The sequence below is a fragment of the Denticeps clupeoides genome, chromosome 19 (assembly GCF_900700375.1).
Source record: "Denticeps clupeoides chromosome 19, fDenClu1.1, whole genome shotgun sequence".
Classification (NCBI taxonomy): Eukaryota; Metazoa; Chordata; class Actinopteri; order Clupeiformes; family Denticipitidae; genus Denticeps; species Denticeps clupeoides.
In genome coordinates, this window is record NC_041725.1 from 7,499,435 (window position 1) to 7,516,085 (window position 16,651).

Sequence of the window (16,651 nt, forward strand, 5' to 3'; positions counted from 1 at the left end):
GCCCCAGCCCTGCAAATGTATTTTGTTGTTTTTATGACCTCCTAATATTCTCTATGATCTTGACAGCAATCAGTTTGAATATAAAACCAAAGATAAGAAGAATGAGTTCAGAGGTCAGTAATGTTTGTGTTTCCAGCATTTTTCATAACATGCACAGGCACAGGCACAGAGATAGTGAGTAAAGGCTAAAGAATTCAGTACAGAAAATGTGTGTGTTCATCCAAATACAAAAATGTTTATTTCCAGGTGATCTGACCTGAAGATATGAATGAATGAAAAGATCAACTTTAGTGGAAGAACATATAGATCGTTCGCTCATTCAACTAAAATGTTGCACTACGTCTTCAAAAAAACAAAAAAAAATCTTCACAAATGTAAAAGCAATTCTCTGTGTGCATGATTCGGAGAGAGAGGGTCTTTCAGCAGAGCTCAAACACGCAGTGATCACCTGAGCTGACGCCTTCTGTTTACATTTCTCCTCCTCTTCCTCCACACTCACACTCAAAATAACTCTTGAGAGAGATACACACACACACACACACACACACACACACACACACACACACACACACACACACACACACACACACACACACACACACACACACACACACACACACACAGAGAGAGAGAGCAGAATGCAAAAATTGAAAGAAATATGACCACGAAAGGGGAGAATAAAAGGAGGGAAGATCAGTCTGTCAGCCTGCAGGCCTGTCTACCTCAGCGACTTTCGCTTTCCACCCTCCACCCCCTCATCAGCCGCCACAGTGGGAGTCTGACAGCTCACTGCTAAAGCAGCACACATCTGAATGCAGCCAGCCCACAGGACACCAGTGCTGCCCGCAATGGATTTTTATTATTATATATTAATACTATATATACTATATATACTATATATATATATATATATATATATATATATACACACACACACACACACACACTTTTTTCTCGTTAATGACTTATCATACAGTATGGATATATACACACCTTCTACTTACCACTGGGCCACCACTGCCCCACATAGGGCAATCCCTATCCGCCGAGGTGCCACTGAGGTCCACATACACTGCTCCCCGGGAGCCTGTCATGGCTGCCCACTGCTCCAAGGGTGATTGTTAAAAGCAGGGGACACATTTCCTTGTTTCACCATTTATTTGGTCCCAACCACTACACAAATAATGCACGCACACACACACACACACACACACAATCAGTGGTCCCAAGCATGCGCTACACCCTATACAGTATGAATGAACAAGAACGATTCTGTCTCTAAGCCGATGAAAACTGAACTCTCTTTGTGGAACAAAGCTTTGAGCCGAGCCTGAGCTCAGCTTCCACTGAAAACCCTTCAATGAGCTACAGATGAGAAAACGCAGAGCGAGTGGCTTAAAAGGCAAAAAAAAAAAAAAAAAAACAAATTGGTGGAGCGGAGCGCTGATGTTGAGAAAGGAATGTGTGAGAGGAACAGACAGGCCTGATCGCCTCTGACAAATGACAGGGCGCACGCAAGCAAGACCCGCCAAAAAAAGAAAGGAAAGAAACTGCCAACTAGAACTCATGTCTTGCAAATAGAGTTTTACAGTGAGGGACACTGGTGTGAAACGGGAAGCCAAACTACTACACCTCATTCCAAAAAAGCACAACTTTCTGTCAAGTGAAAAAAGCTGCATCTGAGGGTGAAATAGTGCCAAGTGCTAAAAAAAAAACCAAGGAGCACTAGGGTGGTGAGACATAAACTCAGTGAACAAAGCGTCCTCCAATCACTACATTTACAGCATTGATCATACGCCCTTAACCAGACCACCTTTCAATCAGTAGCTACAGAGACAGTCCCCCTGGAGACACTCAGCGTTAAGTGTCTTGCTCAGGGACACGATGGTAGTAAGTCGGGCTTGAACCCGGGTGTTTCGGTTTCCTGGTGAGTGTGTTACCCATAGGGGTGTTGAAATCCCGCAGCACATTCGGTCTGAAAGCGGCTTTAGATTTTCTCCAATGAGCAGAGAAATGCTCTGTGTTCAGTCCACTCTCACCTGATGCCACGGACATCTGAACTTTTTATGGAATTTGTGGCGTCAGGGGAGCGCGGACTGAACACAGAGTGTTTTTCTGGTTTTAGGTCCTGTAATCAAAAGGTTGCCGATTCGAATCCCGAACCACCAAGGTGCCACTGAGTAAAGCACCGTCACCACACACTGCTCCTGCGGTGCATCACCAAGGGTGATGGTAAAAAGCAGAGGACACATTTCATTGCGCCATGTGCTGTGCTGCAGTGTTTCACATGGACAATCACTTCACTTTCACATCCCTTCATTGATAAGCACACTGACCCACAATTCCTGTGTTTGGTTTCACAACAAATGTTCATGCACACCCCTATTGGTCAGCTAAGATAAATCACAGTGGCAATGAACGACCACCTGGTGTGTGTGTTTGTGTGTGTGTGTGTGTGTGTGTGGGGTGGGTGCATGTGCATATGTTTGTCCTTCCTGTGTGGTCCCTGAATAACCCCTTCTTTAAAATCACACCCAGAAAACATAGAGCTCCCAGAGACAGGAAGAAGCGGAGTGTGACAGCATAAACAGAGACCTGTGCTCGGGGAAGAAGAACGGTCCTAGAACATTCCATCGTTAGTGCTCACGGCACGGTGAATATACCACCTCCTCGAGTGTGACTTTTTAAATCCATCAACAACTCACAAAAACAAATAGCACATGCTCTGCTGACCACTGAAGATGGAGGCTACAGGATGTCATTAGCATGTCTCTTTACATTTAGATTCAATAATTACATGTATTTGAAGGGTGTTAAATCTTGAGGATCTCAAAGTCATAGAGGAGCCGTGCTACTCTTACTATGGATTTCCTGTTTGAACTAGCTAACAAACTAACTAATAAATGTGACTATCTAAAACCGTGATCAGTCTTGCAGAATTGCTTAGAAACAACATTAAAACCACCGGTACCCAGACAGCTGCTTTTTGAAATCATCCTGTAGTATTTGGAACTTTCCTGTAAGTCTCCATGCACAGTGCCAGTTTTGGCAATATTGATACGAGAGGGTTATACAGGTTCTGACACTGATCAGCCGGCACATTACAACCAGTGAGAAACGCTGATTATAATCAAACACAGCCTAGATGCTAAATGCTAATTCCCTGGCTTTACATTTCAAAAGCCCTCTTTCAAGCAGACCCCATCTCTTCAGCACATCACCTCAGACAACCTCAGGCCGGAAGATAGACAGCCTCTGATCCTCCACAAACAGGAAGTTACAAGAAATTAGGATGTTTTGTCAGACAGGAGGCGGGGTACGATATGCTGCAGCCAGTCGCTCCATATATGGGTCAGAATGACAGACTTTAACCAAACAAAAGATTTTTGGGTGTTATTTATAGAGGAGATTACAGAAGTTAATCTGCTGCTGCCCACTGTGGGTGAAGAGCGGTTGGCAAGATAAAAGAAGAAAAAAGAAATTCAAATACCATACCAGTTGGGTAAACAGTTGGCCGTCCTGGCAAGAACAGTTTAGAATTTAGAGCAGTAAACATTCAATCCAAATGAACAAATAATCAGGAGAAAAATCTGGATACAACCCAAATAGAACTGCTCACCGATATCCAGCCTACCTCTGATTGGTCACCGTAAAGAGCAGCCACAATGACAATCAACATTATAATGTTTTTAGTTGGTCAGCTAATGAAGACACACACACACACACACACACACACTTATATATATATATGTGAAAAGCTCATCTACTATACACACACTTTTTTGATAAAACAATATGAGCATTTTATTGTGATAAATGAAAAAACAATGCTGCTTATAGTCTGCTATTTCCAGGCAACACTGTAAATTTTGAAGTTATTCATGGAGCCTTATAAGGCACACAAGTAAAGAATGACAAAAGCGTGACTGAGGTAGAAAATGACGGAATCTTCCTGTCCTTGTTGAGCCAGAAGACCGTAGAAACATTTCAGCAGCAGGATATCCTGTGGAGACGGGCAAGGCATACAAAGTCTGGTTCCCAACAAGAAAAGTCTAAAGGGTGACAATGCATCAAGATCTACAACCCGCCCCAACCTTCACAGGCTTGACAGGGGAGATATGAAGTGGGTTTATGTGAACAGTCTGTACTTGAAAAGTCCAGGAACAAACCAATCCCTGTCTATAAAGCCCATCATAATTTTCTCTCTGGGCGGCCTCCTCACAGTCCACGTACAACTCGACCACCAAAATCCTATCTGTCTAAGATAAGATAAGATGATCCTTTATTAGACCCACAAGTGGGAAACTTACATTGTCATGGCAGGAGGTGGACAGTCTTGTCTTGGTTAATTTGTCTCTCTTTTCCTCTGTCACGTGCAATTGCTCACTCTTTCCGAGCATCGCTTTATATCTAAGTGCTTTATATCTAAGTCAGTAGGGCAGTCAGGCACCAGGGAAATGTTTGTTGGATGTGTGTGACTAAAATGCATATTGACATCAGGCCCTCCAATTATGCAGCATCAGCAAAGCCTATAGGAACAATGGGGAGAGAGAGCAAGACGGGAGAGAAAACGGAGGTTTTCACTAGATCAGCATTTTACCGAGATGATTAAAACAGGACCTTAGTCTCTCCTCTGTACCAGGCTAATGGCTGGAGCCTCTGTGTGTGTGTGTGTGTGTGTGTGTGTGTGTGTGTGCGTCTGAGAAAGAGAGAAGTACAGAAATTAGAGGTGAGTCTACATCAGCATGTAGAGCACAGATAAGAGAATCAAAATGGGAGTAAAATTGAGCTCAACACAGAAAACAGGCCTGTGTGTGGGTCCTAACAAATAGAATTTTTCAATAAAAGTGAGAACGGGAAAAGACTGTGATTTGTTTTCAGCTTCTGACATTGAATTTCAGGGGAAATGGTTAGTTTTAGAAACTAAGGTCACATGAGTATATACACGTTTGTATAAATGTGTGAGTGTGTCTTCATTAGTTCTGGGTGGCGTTCAGCAGCGCTGGCGGACCACTCCAGACCAGACGTGACCTCGCCACTCTGCCACAGCCTGCCCTTTGTGCTCAGCTTCCTCTGTGGGTCAGTTTCCAGAACCCACCCTGCACTCCTCACACAGGCACAATGAGGGCATTGAGTGGGCAGCACCATTAGCAAAGCTTCCAGAAGCCCCGCCCCTGCCTTCTACTTAGCCATTCAGAGCGTCTCTGCCCTCCACCTGTCCCAGAGGGCCTGCTGCCTTGGGAGTGTGGCTTAGAACACCCTCCTCACATTCAGTCTACAGAGGAACAAATGTGTAGCCGTATAAATAATATAAAATGGAAAGAGTGAGACAGGGTGAACATGTAGATCAGTCAGGAAAAAAAAAAGTAACATTAAAATAATTAAAAAGAATCTCCAATTATGGTAGAACAGCGCCTGCTTTTCAGCTCTGTGTCCCATTAGTGGAGGACTGGGATCCGACTGCGGCAGTGCTTCACTCTTGAGTTGATATGGACCCCATTTTAACCAACGTCCAGCTCTATTCTCCCCCAAGGCCTGCTTCATGCGGTCTTGGTACAGCTACCAAAAGCTGGTGGGAAAGAGACAGATGCACAGATGATAGTCGGCCTGTTAGTCTACAGCCTGTTGGTGATAAGCCCATTAAACTGCCTGATATAGTTTACGAGCCTCAGTGCCACTCAGACCTGGCCTCAATTTTGACAACCGCTCCACTCTAAAAGCAGATCTGGTTACACAGACGTCCATCTTTGGGTTTGTGGAGGGGAAAGTTCTTCCGGCACAATGAGACCTGCCATCATCTCATGCATTATAAATCGGATATAAGAAAAGGGCGATTGGGTGGTCTTTGGCTCTCTCTCACCCCTGAAGGCTCTGCTCACCATATGCCTCCCGCTCGACTCTCGTGTTTCTCATGGGGAAGGGGCTGGAATGAGGTCTGCAGGGACAGAAGCCCTTTATGGTTACAGAGAGGCTCAGGTAGGAAGAGGGTGTGCGTACATGTGTACATGTGAAAAATCAGAGCTTGGGTTTGGAGTTTAGAGAGGAGCAAATCTGGAGAATGGGCATAAATCCCAATGAAACTGCCAACGTTAACCACAGGGCCACCATTCTTATAACAAGGATTATTTAATACTGAAAAAGGACATTCACTGTGTATGCTTTGTATGATAATTAGCATTTATTAACCGTTTGGCTCATACTGGGAACAAGATCCATAAACCACTATTGCTTATTACTCCAAATTAAATGGACCACATAAACACTGAGAAAACACCATCGAATCTACCTTCCAGATATTATATCAGCAACAAGAGCTTATGATGTTCTCAAAATATTTTCAGATGAGGATTTCATATCATCACCGAATTCCAGCAAAAACTTCTGGTGCATTCTTCACATCTCAGGGACAGGTGGCACACGCATGAGGAATGAAGTGAAGCCCCTCGGTGTGTGATGAGTGGGCCCTGGGGGACCCGGTTAATCAATACTGACCATAACTAACAATGTTCCAAAAAATGGGGCAGTGGTGGCCTAGTGGTTAAGGAAGCGGCCCCGTAATCGTAAGGTTGCCGTTTCGAATCCCGATCCGCTACGGTGCCACTGAGCAAAGCACCGTCCCCACACACTGCTCCCCGGGCGCCTGTCACAGCTGCCCACTGCTCACCGAGGGTGATGGTTAAAAGCAGAGGACACATTTCGTTGTGTCACCGTGTGCTGTGTTTCACATTGATATTCACTTCACTTTCATAACACATGGACGTTAACGGTCACGTCCATGAAGGCATGACTGACAGGCCGAGAGATACCCACAAACACATGGTGGAGGATGGATCATTAGCCTGGGCACCTGGAATGTTTTTTGTTAAGAGCCGGATGACTGCTATAGATTTTGAAAAAAAAAAAAAATTCCCTGAGGGACAAATCGCAACCTTTTTGAAATCTAAATTTGATATTGCTTGATCAAATAAATTTGTTTATCAAGAACCATGGGACCCTAAAAAGGATAAAAAGCATTAAATAAGATTTTTTTTCACCTCTGAATTAAAATCATTATCTTGCCACAAAAATGCTAATATGATTCATATAGAATATCCTTAAAAAAATGTTGTTCAGATCTGTCTCTTGGAGATTAAGATACGACCATTTAGAGAGAGAGAGATCAATCATCTTCACACAGTATCTTCAGGTCATTACGCCATTAGTGCCTCCACTCTATAAAGCCTCAGTCTTTCATTGATTTGTTCTATTTCACATCAGTTACTCAACACATAAGCCATTACAGGCCTCAAACTCTTCAATAAGTGTGTAATTTATCAAGGTCTAGTGGAGTACACAAACAATGAAACTCATTCTCTTTGTGCACCACGTGGACAGCATGGTAGATGTCCCTATTCCATACAGAAGACGAAAACAAGGACACAAACCCTCACCCAGTCCACAATCTACTGACCTTTGCTCCCAATCTCACCTTATGTTCAACACTTTCACCTGATTATTGTTATATGTTCATCAACCAGTGAGTTACACAGGTAACAAGGGAGAAGCAAAATTAATAATAATAATAAAATCCAAAATAATAAAATAATAAGTATAATAACATCGTAACACATTCTGCCCACATCCTGTACACCAAACCTGTGGCCTAAAACAGACTCGTAATCAGAAGGTTGCTGGTTTGAATCCAGAGCCGCCAAGGTGCCACTGAGCAAAGCACTGTCCGCACACACTGCTCCCCGGGCGCCTGTCATGGCTGCCCACTGCTCACCAAGGGTTATGGTTAAAAGCAGAGGGCACCACCATGTGCTGTGCTTCACAATGACGATCACTTCACTTTTCACATACATTTTATATATATGTATAAAAAATATAAATGTATAGAGTGCACACTGCTATATTTTATTTTACATTGATTTCATGATTCAACTTATCTGCCCATGCTGTTCAGGAAAACTCCTTTTTACCTATCTGTGAAAAATGAAATAAACTTGGCCCAACATCTTGTTAAAAGCATTTAAACATCTACACAGCACAGTCTGATAGTGAATAACGCCTCCAATAGTGCACCTCAAGAATCAAATTTCAGATCTTCATCATGCATGTGCGCGCACACACACACACACACACACACACACAAAGCCAATTTTAGCTCTCTATGTTCCCACCTCCTCCTCACTTCATTTCAGTTTCTCACCTCTCTGCTCCATCACCTGCTCTACTGTGCATCTCCAACTTTCCCTTCGTTTCAAACCTATCAAGAATTTCTATGATGACAATGATTATAATAATTCCCAATGCACCAGTCACTAATCTTTATCATTCTCAGCATATTTTATTTTCACATTATCACTACTACGTACTAGCTCTGTCTTAATTACTTGTAATCTTGCATAATGCTTTCCTACAATCTAAGTAAGACATATCTTAAAATCTCACTATGATAGCCAAGGTTGTCTCAATTAAGGGTACTTATTCATAATCTTTCACCCATTCAGTGTAAGTAAATCTGCATGGACAGCAGAAGCATCCATGACGCAGTATCCTACTAAATGGCTCTTTTTTGTCTGCTTTTGTGACTGACGGTACCCAGATTTTGGGTGGCCCGGGACACATCACCCATGCCCAGGGCTCAAAATGACATCATCTCCCTGCATCTCTCTGGTCTCCACCCCTCCTTTCACACCGCCTCAGGCAAACTCCAGCAGAGCAATTTCACACCCTCTCTGATAAACCAGCACAAGCGGCCATGGCTCAGGTTCAACTGAGGTTAAATGGGAGCAGATGCTGTGTATGAGTCTCAGTGTGGCTGAGTTTAATCACGGCACACACTTACAGATCAAGGAAGCCAACACCACCTCAAAACAGTATTCAAGGTGCGAGATGCCTCCGTTTAACCTGGACTCAGGATGTCACCTAAGTTCCCAACCAGAATCAATAAGGTGAAAAGCAAACCAGGCCAGAAGGTGAAGAACCTGCTTAAACGAATCACTGCTTTTTCCCGGCCCATCAAAACCAGAGTGAGCTGCATTTCTAGGAATTCGGCATCAAACTGAGGCTCAAAAACACGTGTTGGATTTAGAAAGGGGCAGATTATGCTATGTTACAGGCTGTGTCATTAACACACTGACAGATGCCCGACCCCACAGAGTTCACACACTCACACACCAAAAACACCTTTATGTGAACCAGCAGAGGGGGGGAGGGGGGATTTTATATCAAATTCTAATAGGAAAGAAGGGGCTATAAAGCACCATGACATGGTCAGTCAGGGCTGCAAAGTGTGTGTGAGTGTGTGTGTGTGATGTGCTTGACATGCAGTTTGCACACATGGAGGCTGTATGTACGTGGTTTTCACTATTTTAAAGTGTTGATCTGGCCAGACTATGACAACACACAATCCCAAGGTTAAAGTGCAATGAACAGACAAGAAATTAACCGCTCACACACACACACACACACACACATCATACAGCTCAGTGTTCAGTGTATGTGTGTGTGCGATTGCACACTGCACGGATAACTGTCCCTGTGTATTAAGAGCATGATGGATATTCACGTCCATTTAAATCATATTTAATTCATTCATTCATTACGGCCTGAGTGTGAGAGTGAGTGTGCATGTGTGTGAGAATGGGAGCGGGCGGCGCCCCCCTCCTCGCTCTGATTTGTTCTGGACAGGTGGCCAGGCTGGCGGTGGCCAGGGCAGGGAGGCCCCGCCCACGATGGCAGTAAAGACGATTATGCAAATTGCAGAGCTCTCCCAGCATTTTCCCAGCAAAGGGGAGGAGGAGAGAGGGAGCTGGGAGGGCGGGGGAAGGGGGCAGAGCAGGATGGACAGTACAGGGAGGAAGCAGGGGACAGCGTGTGTGTTTGTTTGCTGGAGGAGCTGAAGATGTAGCGTCATCAGCATTTACAGTCAGTCATGCACTTTCCATCAGACCTTCTGACTGTGGCAGGATGGAACCGCTTCCTTTCAGATCTTATCAGTCAAACCTTAACTTCTGCTGGTCTGGTCTGGTCTGGTCTTACACAAGTGACATGTGTAAAAGTTCACCAGGTGCATTGTTCATATTAATTATAAATATTTAATCCAAACGCGATAAATGATTTAACTCAATGCAATTTTATTACATTCTTACACAGTGATATGTAAATACTGGGGCAGTGGTGGCCTAAATATTGGGGCAGTGGTGGCCTAGCGGTTAAGGAAGCGGCCCTGTAATCAGAAGGTTGCCGGTTCCAATCCCGATCCGCCAAGGTGCCACTGAGCAAAGCACCGTCCCCCCCACACTGCTCCCCGGGCGCCTTTCATGGCTGCCCACTGCTCACTCAGGGTGATGGGTCAAATGCAGAGGACACATTTCAATGGTGCACTGTGCGCTGTGTATCACGTGTGACAATCACTTCACATTCACTTCACTTCACTTCATACTATACTGTTTCAGTATAAGTTCATAAGCTCAGTTTTGATATTGTGTTAAATTCTATTGGACATTTCATTAAAAATAATGTCATAACTGCCAAATGGGTTGATAGTGGGTTAATAAGAACTATGTCCAGATGTCCAATTAGAAAGACACAAAGAGCAATTACAACAATTCAGACCAGACTGTGAGACCTGAGCCTGGATCAGATCAGGGTCTTATGGGACTGTATGAAGTATAAAGGCCAGAGTGCAGCAGTGGGCATTCTGGGTAAACATCCACACTGCACCTAACGGCTTAGTCACTTCTGTGATGAGAATGATGACTTCATACACGGTCACATGTTTTCTAGCAGAGTGTCCTGGAAGAGCGTCCAATAACTCCTCCTTATTCCCAACAGGGCCACATGAGAGCAACAGGGAAATAATGGCCCTTCAAGGGCCATCCAAGGATGCGAAGGTTACGCATTATTACTCATGTTACTCATCATTAACTGATGAGGGTTAATGAGTGCTTTGTCTAGACACAGATGAGCAGTGCCTCAGTAGTGGTTCAGGTCAAAGGTCATGGGGGGGTGCCCCAGTTAACACATCGAAACTCACAGATGATATCTACAGCAAACCAGCTCACTTAGACTAAATGTCAGAGAGAGCCCTTCCCTCTCTCTATCTCTAACACACACCACAAATGTGTTACAAAGCATAGACGCTGTCTAATTACACTGGAAGCAGGTTGCACTAATGCAACTCCATAACTTAGAGCGAGAGAGAGTGGTAAAAAGATAGAGATGAGAGCAACAAAAGAAGGGGTGGAGGAGAGAGCTGCAAGTCAAAATAAATTAGCGGTGTGTTTAATGAAACGGCTTGAAGGATCATGTCTGACCAATGTGTTTGTGTGTGCACATCTTTGTAGTCTTATGTATATAATTTTCTAAAAGGTATTAACATTATGCAAAAAGTGTGTTTGCATTGTCATCTCATTTCTCTTACAAGCCACTCTCTCGCCTTCTCTCTCCCTCTCTCTCACACACACAAAGTGATGGGGCAGTGGTGGCCTAGCGGTTAAGGAAGCAGAGCACCATCCCCACACACTGCTCCCTGGGCGCCTGTCATGGCTGCCCACTGCTCACCAAGGGTGATGGGTTAAATGCAGAGGACACATTTCACTGTGTGCACTGTGTGCTGCTGTGTATCACAATGACAATTATCCAACCTTATTGCTGAACAATTCATGGAGGGACGATCGAGAATTAAGCATATACAACTCCCGCTCACATACAATAATTGTGTAAACAGTGTCATTTCCACTCATACTTTGACTCAATATAATATCACAACCGCAGGTGTAAACTTCAGTGAGTAATGTTGTGTGACATTAATAAAATGTAAATAAACTATAAAATGATCAAAAGTAGTGCTGCAGGATTAATCTAATCGCAATCGTAATCGTGATGTCAGTCTGTGCGATTACTTGAACGCAAAAAGCTGCGATTTAAATTATTAGTACATGGATTGGATCGGATATGTTGCCGATCCATTCTTTCATTCTCTCAAAGTTGGCGAGCTGACTGAAGTCTCACATCTCACGTCTCACATCTCAGTCGGATGTGACTTGTTTGGTCACATGACTTTCGATTCGGAGACATATGGGTAGACGGCGCATGACGAGCTGCATTGTGCGTCAACGTCGCCGCCATATTGCGAGAGGTTCTGCTGTGGCGTGAAGCATATACATGTCTATGGAGAGAAGTGCATAAAAATGCCTCACTCTTGTGCTGCTTGGGGCTGTACAAACCGCTGTACGCTCCAAACCAGATCCCGGGGGATTTCATAGGTAAAGCGGGACAATTGTTTTGAATATATTTGGCCATTATAAAATCCCGTTTTATAAGTCTTAACCTTAGCTAAGCTAGGCTAAGCTAGCGAAGCTATGCATTCCTGTGTTCAAGTCAGCCTCCAAACAACGTTTTGGCTAAACGTAGGCATTAACTATTAAGACTGTTCTTAGCTGTTTGGTTAACTTTTCTCAAACTTTGAAGGTTTCCTAAAGAAATTCACCTCAGTTTACAAATCTTAACCTTAGCTAAGCTAGCAAAGCTATGTATCCCTGTGTTCAAGTCAGCCTCCAAACAACTTTTTTGCGACTTTTCATTGAAATACAAGCAAGTGTCCTTTATCTTATCGCAATCGCATATCGCAATATTGATCTCAATAATCGCAATATGTCTTTTTCCCCAAATCGTGCAGACCTAATCAAAAGACTAATTTTGAGGGAATGAAAGTCACCTTCTCCTCCATCCTTTAACAGATGGCTGACTGAAATGATCATACCTACACAAATGGAAGGTTCAACTAGAAAAAATTCTGCTATTGTAATAATTTTTTTGCTTGGTTTGAAGAGAGCAATTCATTCGCCCAGTCATCCCGTTCCCGGTTTAGGCTGATGAATCCCTTTTATTAAAATTTTTTAATTAACGTAGGCTAAAATGTTGTCTCCAAATTGCTAAAGAATCAATGAGTAAAACCACACACACACACACACACACACACACACACACACACACACACACACACACACACACACACACACACACACACGGGTAGGCAGAGATAACAGGAGTATCTTATAAATGAGGCTGGATGCTGAAACCCCCCCATACCCCCACCCCTTCCTGCAGGTGTTGCTGGGAGCCCCAAGGCATGATGGGAATGATGGATGGCCAACTGGGGTTTGCTCAACACTCCACTTCCCTCTTTCTCTGAGAGTACAAGCAACCCCTCCCTAGTCCCCCTTTCCCCCCAAAAAACACAAGCGTTTCTCTGTTTGTTGGGGCCGTGGCTGTAAAACAATGTTTATTTGTGTGGACAGCTGTGCAGCGCAGGGAACTCGTGCAGGAGAGAGGGAGAGATGGAGATGCTGAGCCAAAAAGACTGATGAAAGGAAGGATCCAAGAGGCGGCAAAAGACCCCGAGCTCACTGAGGAGCCTATTGCAATAAACCTCACTTCAGAGGGAGAGAGGGAGGGATGGATCGAGTGAGCGAGAGAGAGAGAGTGGGATAAAGCAGCCTGTGGAGTGGAGGAGACTCAGCTGACAAAGCTAAAGGAAACTGTCAGCTGGGCTCCCACAGCCAGCCCTGTGTGTGCGTATGTGAATCCAGAAAGAAAGACTGTGTTGCCATGGTGATGGTGAATTCCGAGTCTGGATCCCGGATCCTTACCATTGAAGTCACCTGCCCTTACAGTTTCAGTGGACGCTTGCATGCAGACACACAGACACCCCCACGCAAAAAGAAGACCCAGCGCTCCTCATTCAGAGAGCAGTAGAAAAAAACATCCCTTACTAATGCCTACAAAGAGACAGAATGGGAGAGATGTTCTGAAGACCAGATGCCAAAAGTCTAACAGACTCTACAAATGATTCTAGTTGAAAGGTCATGACCCATAAAAGAGGGTCTGTCACCACAGGAAAACAGGAACGGGCTGTTTACAGCCAAATACATGCTCCTAATCCCCAAACATCCTTAATTATGAAGCCCCATGACAGCCCGACTCTAATCACACCTTAAATCCCCCAAACTGCACTCAACGCAGATGGTCGAGGACAAATCAGGACAAACCATCCATCTGATGGAGGGTATGTGTGCGTGTGTCTGAGTTCCAATATTGGGCAACACAAGCAGTAAAACCGAATAACATTACAGCATTGGAATAATTTGGGCTATTAAGGAAGCATTTTATACAGCTCAGTTAGTTACAGCATTTTAATTGGTGGAGAGGAAGCCTGGGAGTTACAATACTTTGCGATAATGGCACTCTGTGGCATCATTCTGCCATACCACGCTGTTGACACTTGCAATGTCATGTAACCAGCTGCTGCCTGAACCAGAGATGAACTATTTCATCATGGAAGCTAAATGTAAATCGAACAAACATTTAAAAAGACCATAACAATATCAATATCACCATCATTGTGAATAACAGCAAGCACACTGCACAGAACGAAATGTCTCCTCTGCTTTTAACCATCCCCCTTGGTGAGCAGTGGGCAGCCATGACAGGCGCCCGGGGAGCAGCGTGTGCGGACGGTGCTTTGCTCAGTGGCACCTTGATGGCTCGGAATTCGAACCGGCAACCTTCTGATGACAGGTCCACTTCCTGGCCTGCTAGGCCACCACTTCCTTACCCGCTAGGACTGTTGACATGGCATAAAATTCATATTGCTGATTAATTTGAACCATTGACTGCATACACTGCGGTACATAATTTGATTTGTACATTTCAGCAATAATGACAATAAAATAGGCATTGCCACAGAACGTTGTAGAAAAACATAACACAGAACATATATTGTTCAAATCAACTACAAGTCCGCAGCAGTGGCATAATGTTTGATGCCACAGAGATCGATATATACTTGCTCACTGACATTTTCATGCCGTGCAGGTACCCCACATCAGAAACCAAGGACTTTAATCATGCGTTTAAAGCCGCTTCTCCACTGTATGAAAAGGCAACATGTCCCCACTGTTGTGTTGACGTGTTTAGCTTAGCCTAGCTTAGCTAAGGTTAAGACTTATAAAACGGGATTTTATAATGGCCAAATATATTCAAAACAATTGTCCCACTTTACCTATGAAATCCCCTGGGATCTGGTTTGGAGGTGACCATCCTCTTTTCACAGGACATGTCCTCTTATTGAGACATGTAAGGTGCGCCCGGCTAGGTTTGTAGAATTGTAGCAACCCACAAGCTATTGCTAGCTTCCTTCCTCGCACTAGTGGAATTATCGCCTTGCAACACCACGACTCAAAACAAATGCAACGTGATGCAGGTAGGTGTGGTTTCATGCATTCGACAACTTTATTACGTTACTTTCGCAGACAAGGAGATACCTCTGATAGGGGGTATCATCCAAATGTCTCTCTGGTGAAATTTATACCATTTATACTGCACAGTTCTAGTCAAAATATCATGTTGGATGACACATTGCAGATTCTGTAACAATTTTATCAACTTATTGCACAGCACTGTACCCTGAGTCAACATACACTTCTGGGGGTACAGAAACAAACAACAACGCTATAATCCCATGAGATTATAATTTCCGGGTGAGATTTGCAGATCCTCCTGCCACTCTGCTGGCAGAATGTGTATCAGTCCACTCCTACAAAACCACCGTATTCCTAACTATCTGTCCCTTCACAGTCACGGTCAGGATCGGCAGGGGTGGCTTCCACTGCACAGCTCCCTCAGTAATCTCCTCGCACGTCATGCGAAATTGGGCTGTGCCATGAGCACCCATACAAACACGAACAGTCATGCTGACCAACATCAGCCATTGGTGCACATCCATCTGAACCACAAAACATATTCTGAATGCGACTGGCCGGCTTCATGACAGACACGAGATGCAGAATTTAAGTTGTAAAATTATCTTTCTTTGCCACCACCCTAAACTGGTGAGGAGAAGCTGCATTATTTATGCATTATTACATTTTCAACCAATCATGAACACAACTGTGCATAATCAGAGCATCTCTTACTTGTCATCCGTTCATTTTTATCAATGCGTAACATTTGTACGAGAATTTATAATTTTTTTAAACCATTATGGTGTAAAATATCACAGCTGGCAAACAGCCAGCATGTCTGTGTGTGTACATATATTACACACACACCATTATCACACTACCAGATACAACAAAGTGTGTAAGTATGCATAGTAGGGCTGGGTGATGTAACGATAAAGATAATAATCACAAAATAGCTTTTCCTCAATAGGAAAAGTAGATATAGTTGATATAAATTTGTTCATTCAATAAGGTAACGATAATGAAAACAGCACCTTGCTGAACCATTTATGTTGTTGCCTTTCTCGCCCCATGGTGCTGTACAGGCTATTACAGCTCGTGGTGCGCGGCAACTACACAGCTCCAGCAAAAAAATGAGTTTCTACCCAACCAAAGACTTTCGAACAGATGAGATCTGCCAGCACAATTCCAAAAGAAGACCCTTCTTCCTTTCTAGGCAAGACACGTCGACTTGTCCCGCCCCCAAATCACCTCAATCTCCCACAATTCTCCCTCCCTTATGGCAAAAGACGTGATGCCAATAAGCAAGGTTGAAACTCACTTTTTATCCGACTGATTATAATGTTTGACTCTTGTTACCATCTCCCTGGCCGGAGATGGTAAATTAGTATTTTTTTACTCTAGTGATTCAACTTTTA

General features: G+C 43.9%; 1 protein-coding gene across 1 annotated transcript in view; it reads right to left on the minus strand.

Annotated features, from left to right (window-relative positions):
• fchsd2 (FCH and double SH3 domains 2) overlaps positions 1 to 16,651 on the minus strand; it is a 54,006-nt gene that overhangs the window by 23,797 nt on the left and 13,558 nt on the right.